Raw genomic sequence first — 8,719 nt, forward strand, 5'->3', positions numbered from 1 at the left:
GTGTTGATGAAAATGTTCTCTACACTGTTCCATACAGGAGCTACTAGTCACACGTTTCTACTGAGCACTTGAAACGTGGCCAGTGAAACTAAGGAACTGAGTTTACAGCCACACATGCCTAGTGACTACCATATTGGACAATTCAGAATTTTCTTTTCTTTTTTTTTTTTGAGACAGAGTCTTGCTGCGTTGCCAGGCTGGAGTGCAGTGGCATGATCTCAGCTCACTGCAATCTCCATCTCCTGAGTTCAAGCGGTTCTCCTGCCTCAGCCTCCCTAGTAGCTGGAATTACAGCCACGCACCACTACACCCAGTTAATTTTTGTATTTTTAGTAGAGACAGGGTTTCATCATGTTGGCCAGGATGGTCTCGATTTCCTGACCTCATGATCTACCCGCCTCAGTGTCCCAAAGTGCTAGGATTACAGGCATGAGCCACCACACCTGGCAGACAACTCAGAACTTTCTAGAGCAAGGATCATCAAACTGTGGCCTACAGGCAAAATCCAGCCTGCCACCTGTTTCTAGAAATGACATGTTATTGCAACACAGCCACACTCATTCCTTTACAAACTGTCTATGACTGCTTCTGCACTGCCATGAGAGAGCTGAATGGTTGCAAGAGAAATCATTTGGCATAGAAAGGCTAAATGTTTACTATCTTGCCCTTTACAGAAGAAGCATGCCAACCCCTGTTCTAGACTATGACCTTCTCCTATGATGTCTGGTGTTTGCTACAATCAATCAGTTGAAAGCAGTAAATAAGAACTTAAATTTTGGAAAGTCAGCTGAGTTCGAATTCTAGCATCAACACTTCACAGCTGGGCATCATCTTATTGTATGGGGGGCCACACTTTTTCATCTGTGGAATGGGGCTAACACTAGTAATACTAATATTATTAGAGATGTGAGAGTAAAATTGCACTTAACATGGTGTCAGGTAAATAGCAAACACTTGCTAATGTTATCAATCTATCTATTAAAATATAAGCAGTGGAAATGGGAGCAATTAGTAAGGTTTGTTTAACTTCAAGTAACATAGTAATAAAAGTAATGCTTACACACATGCAGCACTTTCAGTTCATAGGGCACTTTCACTAAGCTGTTTCTTCTGACCCTCACAATTACCCTGTGGTTAACCAACCATGGCAGATCTCATTACCCCTATTTTGTCAGAGGAAGAAACTGAAACACAGAGACGACCAAGGACTTGTCCAAAGCGTTATTGCTAGAAAATGGTAAAAGCAGGATGGAAACCTGCAAATTCTGAAGTTTTGCAATCATCTATTATAGTTATACTACTACTTATTATAATGAATAAAATCAATGCCCAGTATGTCTTAATGGGTTAGTTAACAGCTATCTTACCTCACTAACAATCCATCTTTTGAAGCTAACATTTGACTAGTTACATAGTGCAAGTCCTTACTGCTCAAGTGTGTCTGCAGCCCAGCAGCCTCAGCGATTCCGGGGAGTTTGCTAAACATGCAGACACTAGGTCCCACCAGACTCACTGAACCAATGTCTGCCTTTTAGCGAGATTTCAGGTAATTCATACACATATGAAAGTTGTGAGTTACTCACACTCTAGACCTTTAAAAATAGACTCCCTCTTCTTCTCCCTACACCCCTTGTCTTCATTCCTGCATGTTTACACCATTGGCTTTCTAGGATTGTTTGGTACAACTGGAGGGAATCCCTCCTCCTTCCCCCATGCCCTATAAAAGCCTTTCAAATTACACATTTGGAGAAGCACAAGTTTGAGTCAAAAGGAACAATCAATTATTTTAAAAGACAGTTGATGTAATCACTAACTTACATTGAGAGGGGATTTCTCCGGCCTGACCACCCAGATTACCCTCTTCAGTTCCTGCTACCTGGACAATCTGGGATCTCAGAAATCTGTCAAAGCCATCGTACTAATATGCAGGGATTTGATGTCACTATAGGCTCCTGACAAGGTCATAATGAAATGGTATACTCTGAAATAGTACCTACCTGGAGATATCTTTGCTCTTCCCAATTTGGTAATCCCGAATATCTCTGAGTTCAAGGGAATAGACTAACAACAGTCAACGTTTCCTGTTCCAGTGGTGCTATAGCCGCCTTTCCTCAGCACCCAAGGCAGAGAGAAAGCCATTTAAGAGTGGGGAACACCAAGGCAGGTAAGAGTGCAGTTGGACTTTCCCTTTATGACATTCCTCTTGGAATGCGGTGCAACCCCCTTTCACAAGATTCTAGGTGTGCAGTGCTCTCCTGCCTGTCTTCTACCTGGCCCTTCTAGCCTGCCTCCCAGCCCCCTCACTTCTTTTGCTAACTCTGGAAACTAAGTCCTTTTCCTGCCCCAGCCCTCTGTCCACCCATCTACTGGCCTCTGATATGGTATTCTGGAATGCTCTCCCAACCTCAGCTTCTTCTGCCACATCTGCTCTTTTCATCTCACCTGGACAGAACATCTGGCTTTCTCACAGAGGCTCAAAGACCGACAATGAAGTACATGTCTTCCACTCATTCCCCAACTCAGCAGTAATGAGCAAGCATTTGATCTTTTTTTTTTTGAGTTGGACTCTTGCTGTGTCACCCAGGCTGGAGTGCAGTGGCACGATCTCAGCTCACTGTAACCTCCAATTCCTGGGTTCAAGTGATTCTCCTGCCTCAGCCTCCTGAGTAGCTGGGATTACAGGCACCAGCCACCACGCCCAGTATTTTTAGTAGAGACAGGTTTCATCATGTTGGGCAGGCTGGTCTCAAACTCCTGACCTCAAGGAATCTGCCCACCTGGGCCTCCCAAAATGCTGGGATTACAGGCACAAGCCTCTGCACCCGGCCCAAGCATTTGATCTTGCAAACTAGGGATGCTCCAACCTTATACCTCTGTCACCTCATCTCCTTCGAAGTCCACACTTCCTCTTATTATCACACTTTTACAACACACCTTCACCTTCTTCCAGGACTTCAGGGCCAGCTACACATTTCCTGCTGTATCACATCCTCTTCTATTATTCTTGGTCAACTCGGCAGCCATGGGAAGGGCCTAACAGTCTGACCTTACAAGTCCTAAGCCCCTGCTCTTAAGACATTCCTCTTCACCTACCAAAAGCATTCACCACCATAGAGATGAAATACAGAAGTTTTTAAAAACATAAACTTTAGAATCACATCAGTGTTTGAAACCTGGTTTTGCTATTTATTAGCTTTTTGGTTTGACTCAAAATTTAATCTCTTTGTCTGAAAAATTAGTTTTATAAGATCTACCTAATTGGCTTGTTGAGAAGTTAAAGGCACCAGGTGAGGAGGGAGTTTCAGGTAGAGTGGCTGACGCACAGTAGGTGCTCAAAAAAATGTTGTCAAAGGAATGGAATGAATGCATAAATAGTAGTCATGATTTTTTATGGCAATATTTTAGGTCTCGTTATCATTTCCTGGGCATTTCCTCAGCCAAAAGCTCAAGTTCATATGTGTCACCTTTCTTCCTGTATACTGCACGCTTTACCTAGTGAGGAACCAGATTCCATCAACAGCCCTCCCACAGTCCCTGCTGGGCTAGTATCCAGCCTGCAGTCCCCACCTTACATCATGACTATTTTCTACCTTTGGTGTCCTGGGTGACCTCATATTTCATTAAGAAAAATCACAAAATTCTTATGACTAGTTCCATCACAAAATAATCACAATCATAGTAATAGCTACTACTTACTGAGTGGTTACAAATGTGCCAAGGCAGTTCTCCAAGTGTTTTACATATATTACCTACTTTAATTCTTACCACCTTTTGAAAAGGAAGGGATCTTGCATTTAAACCCAAATCCAGTTAGTCTGGCTCCAGGGACCATGCTCTAAAACACCACGCTATAGACCACACTTCAGACTGGGTTATCATAGTTACTCAGCCAAACTCCTCTCTCTCTCTCTCTTTTTCTTCTTTGAGACAGGGTCTCGTTCTGTTGCCTAGGCCGGAGCTCAGTGGCACAATCATGGCTCACCCTAGGTTCAACCTCCTGGGCTCCAGCCATCCTCCCACCTCAGCCTCCCAAGTAGCTGGGACTACAGGCATGTGCCACCACACCTGGCTAACATTTGTATCCTTTTGTTTTTTGTAGAGACAGGTTCTCACCATGTTGCTCAGGCTTGTCTCAAACTCCTAGGCTCAAGCAATCCTCCTGCCTCGGCCTCCCGAAGAGCCAGGATTATAGAGATGAGTCACCACGCCCGGCCTCTTCTGTGTCTCTGGTTGACTCCAAAATATATGGGTCCCAACAGCTGGTTTCTGTCTTCCTCAGCTCCCTTCCATGCTGGCGCCCTCTGAATGCTGCCAGCTCCCTCTGTGGGCAGTGACCTCGCCTCTGCCTTACTGCACTGATCAAGGCCAGCTGATGAGAATCTTCCCTCCACTGCCAAACAACTCCTTTGTGTGGCCTCTTTTGCATTCAAAATATCCCCGTGTTTTCCCTCATCATCTCCCACTCCCCTTTGATCTCAGAGAAAGCACCTGTCCACCCTCTGTCCTAAGGCTCCCTTTGTTAAGACCCTTTTTGGTTCTTGGGGATTCTATTCCACTAATTACACTGTTTGCAACTTCAAAACCTCTTTTTGAGTGCCTCTGCTGGCATTCCATGGGGAACTCCCAATTTCTTTGAGGAAACAGATGTATAAATATACTTCTGACATCCTCAGGCTCTGCCTCTGCTCTGTTGCTTTGCCTCTGTATGCAAGCCTGCTTCTGTTTTCTCTCTTGCAGGAAAAATAATTTCTTCACTCTGTACTTGAGCTACCATCTTCTCTCTCTCCTTTTTAATAAAGACGTCTCAGAATTTATCATAACACATGGCTCATTACATATTCATATTTTAGCTGCTTGTGATATGACGTGTTTCTTGCAGGGGTTTTTGGGGGGGGATTTTTGTGTTTGTTTTTTGCTTAGTTTCATAGTTTTAGAGCCTTTAGTCATCTAATTTCCCTGGGGTGGGGGGTGAAAACAGTGCATTTGTTTTTCACAATTATTTGACCCAGAGCCTTTTCTGTTCTCAAAGCTCTGTGTTTAATGGAGCGTGCTCTGGGAAACTCTTTTTAAGGATTATAGAGAAGCCAGGCACAGTGGCTGACGCCTGTAATCCTAGCACTTTGGGAGGCTGAGGCGGGTGGATCACTTGAGGTCAGGAGTTTGAGACCAGACTGGGCAACACATTGAAACCCCATCTCTACTAGAAACACACAGAAAATTAGCTGGGCGTGGTGGTGAGCACCTAGAATCTCAGCTGCTTGGGAGGCTGAGGCAGGAGAATGGCTTGAACCCGGGAGGCAGAGGTTGCAGTGAGCCGAGATCACCACTGCACTCCAGCCTGGGCAACTCTAGTGAGATTCTGTCTCAAAAAAATTAGAGAATGTAAGTGAAGTTCCCTGCCTACAGGAAGCATTACAAACAGCAGCAATCACAATCACAGGGCATCCCCGTATTTGCATCTTGGATCTCATGACCTCGACCTTGACAGCTTTCCTGAACCACCTCTTCACATCCAATGTTGTAATCTCTTGGTGCTACAGAAACAGACTTCCTCCCAGACTGGCAGCTGGGTCTAACCCCAACATCTGCTCCACTCCAGCAGAAGAGTTGATGTAGTCCCAGCTTGTCCCCCTGCCGCCACCACCAGGCCACCCCCTGCCCAAAGAGTCCTGAGACATGACACTTAAGAAGGGTGTGGGATCTCAGAGAAAACCCTAAGCCCTGAATATGTTGGCAAAAGGCTGAGGGCCCAGAGATTTCAGGAAGTAAACTTAGAGAGGAGTAAATATATGTTGATTTATATTCCCCACAGGAATATAAACCTTTTAACAAGCACCTTTCCCTGGAGGGATCTGTAATATTTTAATTTACTCTCAATTATTGTTGTCAAACTAGTAGTGAAGTAGGCTGCTGGTTTGAATGTGCCTCTTTTTAAACTGTGCCAGGACAGGCAGATAACTGCACACTCCTGAATGTCTCTAAGCTTCCCTTCTCTCATCAACAAAATGGGGAAACAATAGCTACCTTGCAGCTTACTGTAGGTATGCAGTGGGTTAATTGTATGAAAGCTCCTGGAATACAGTAGGCATTAAAAAAAGAAGTGACAGTCTGGAGTCAAATACAGAAAGCCTCAGGTGGCGAAGATTTTGACCTTTGGGAGAAAGAGAACATTATTCATTCTACATCTGGAAAGTCCCTGGCTTCTAGCCCTTTAGTAAAATGATAAAAATCAGTTTTTAAGGAAATTGAGTTCAGAAAAAGAAAAGCAGAGAAAGGGAGTAAGGGGGTGGAGGGGGGAACCTATGTCATTTCCTATGATATTAAAGAAAGTTCTTGGAAGCTGAAACTCTACCGTTAGACTCTAAGCAAGGGTGATGTCAGAGCTGAAACTATAGAAATTGTTAGCACGTTGAATGAGCAAGATTAGGGCAGGTAGTGTCCTAAACAGTGATTTTATTACAATAAAACAGTGATTTTTATCATTTTACTGTGTTGCTTTTCTAACACCTTTCAAGCATTTTGCAATAGGATTGTAGAGAAAGAATTATAGAAAAAATGCCTACAGAAGGGTAGTGTGGCTTTTCTAACACTTTCCAAGAGTGTCATACACTAAAAGGGGCCTGAATCAAATATTGTTCTGATGAATGAAGAATAGAGAAGAAAGCTTTCCAGGGAAGGAGGAATTGTCTTAAATGACAAGGTAAGGGATTTACATTTATATAGAAGTTAATGAAAAGAAAGTTTGTCTGTCAAATTGTGTTATAGAAAATTAATTGTAATTCAATGAATGTTTTAACCATTTAAACAGAAGAGAAGGCAATGATGAAAGACATTTATATAAATAAATATTCATCGTCGTATCTATACAGCCAATTCTCCTTATCCCTGGGATCTGTGGATCCAAAATATTTTAAACATTATCCTAAGCAAACTAACACAGGAACAGAAAACCAAATACAGTACTTCATGCTCTCACTTATAAGTGGGTGCTAAACATTGAGTATACATGAACACAAAGAAGAGAACAACAGGCACTGGAGCCTACTTGAAGGTGGAGGGTGGAAGGATGGTGAGGATTGAAAAACTACCCATTAAGTACTATACTTCTTACCTTGGTGATGAAATAATCTGTACACCAAACCTCTGCGACATGCGATTTACCTGAGTAACAAACCTGCACATGTACTCCTGACCTATAAGTTTAAAAATATTTTAAACAATATAAAATATTAAATATTTTATATTTAAACAATATAAAACAATACAATAAAATAATAAAAGTTTAAAAACAATACAATATTTATATTATCTTAGGTATTAGAAGTAAACTAGAACTGATTTGAAGAATATACTGGAGGATGTGTATAGGTTATATGCAAATACTACACCATTTTATGTCAGGCACTTGAGCATGGGGGCAAGGTGGTTCCTGGATTTCAGAAGAGGAAAGAAAAGGGAAAAAGACAGGAAGGCAGAGGAGCCCACTGGCAGGAGGGAGTCAGCAAGCATTTCTGTGCCAGGGCTGACTTGGTCATGCCATGCCCTTGCACAGAAATCATGTCTTCCTTTCTAAAACCTGGCTTGAATTGATGTAAGAATGTGTGAAGCTAATGCTTCATTTATTTTTAATAAAAAATTAATTTATAAATAGAATACTATGTGCTTAAGTTAAATTTAGGTTAAAAATTAGGTTTTTAAATATATAATTTAAATAATTGCATATTAATTTAAGCCCAACAGATACAATTAGTGTTTTCTGCATTCAAAACCTTTTCTTATACGTTTAACAATACAACGGAAAACAGATGAGAAAAATGGAGACGTTGAGGAAGCCACAAATAGGTGAGGAATTAGAAGAAAATTTTAATCTTTCTGCTGGTGCAAAACAAAATAGAATGAGATTAAATACAGATTTTCCCACATTCTTCTTCCAGGTAAAACATCTACCATCCTACCTCACCTAGGATGAGCTAACAAAAAGATACTACATTTCATTTTTAACCAGAAGTACTTGCTACAAAGTTTTAAATTATTAGGTCTCATATAGATTCTGATTTCACCTGCAGCTTCAGTGACTCTGTACAGAAATCAGGAAGACACTGAAAGAAACACTGTGCAATGAAAGTGCTATCGATGTGCCTAGCATTGACATGCTTTTGACTGCAAAGACTTGAGCTACATGTTGTCTGAAACCTTCGGTTATTCAAATATGTGATTTCAAGACCCAGATGCTGAGAGCTGCTCAGAATGCTTCTCAGGAGGAGGCTGGGACTTCCAAAACTCTATTCCTGGGTTGGCTGGTGAGTGGTTCTGACAGTGTGAAAACTCACAAAAGACTCTGTAAGTGAAACAAAGAGAACTCAGAGAGTATCTAATTTACCATGGCTGGCTACGTAATTGTTAAAAAATCACACAACAGTCAGGCGCAGTGGTGCACACCTGTAGTCCCAGCTACTCAGGAGACTGAGGCAAGAGGATTGCTTGAGCCCAGGAATTTGAGTCCAGCCTGGGCAATATAGCAAGACCCCATTCCTCCCCCTCCCACAACCAGGTTTCACACTAAGAACAGTTTTCCATTACAAGAATTCAAATAATATAAAAATATACAGACTTTAAAAATGAGGAAACCCTTTACTTACCTTAGAATTTCACTTCTCACCCCAGAGGTATCAATATCTTGATGTGTATTCTTCCCAAGGACATTTATCCATGTGTTGAT

The sequence above is a fragment of the Sapajus apella genome, unplaced genomic scaffold, assembly GCF_009761245.1.
Source record: "Sapajus apella isolate SASKATOON/1434 unplaced genomic scaffold, GSC_monkey_1.0 scaffold2, whole genome shotgun sequence".
Classification (NCBI taxonomy): domain Eukaryota; kingdom Metazoa; phylum Chordata; class Mammalia; order Primates; family Cebidae; genus Sapajus; species Sapajus apella.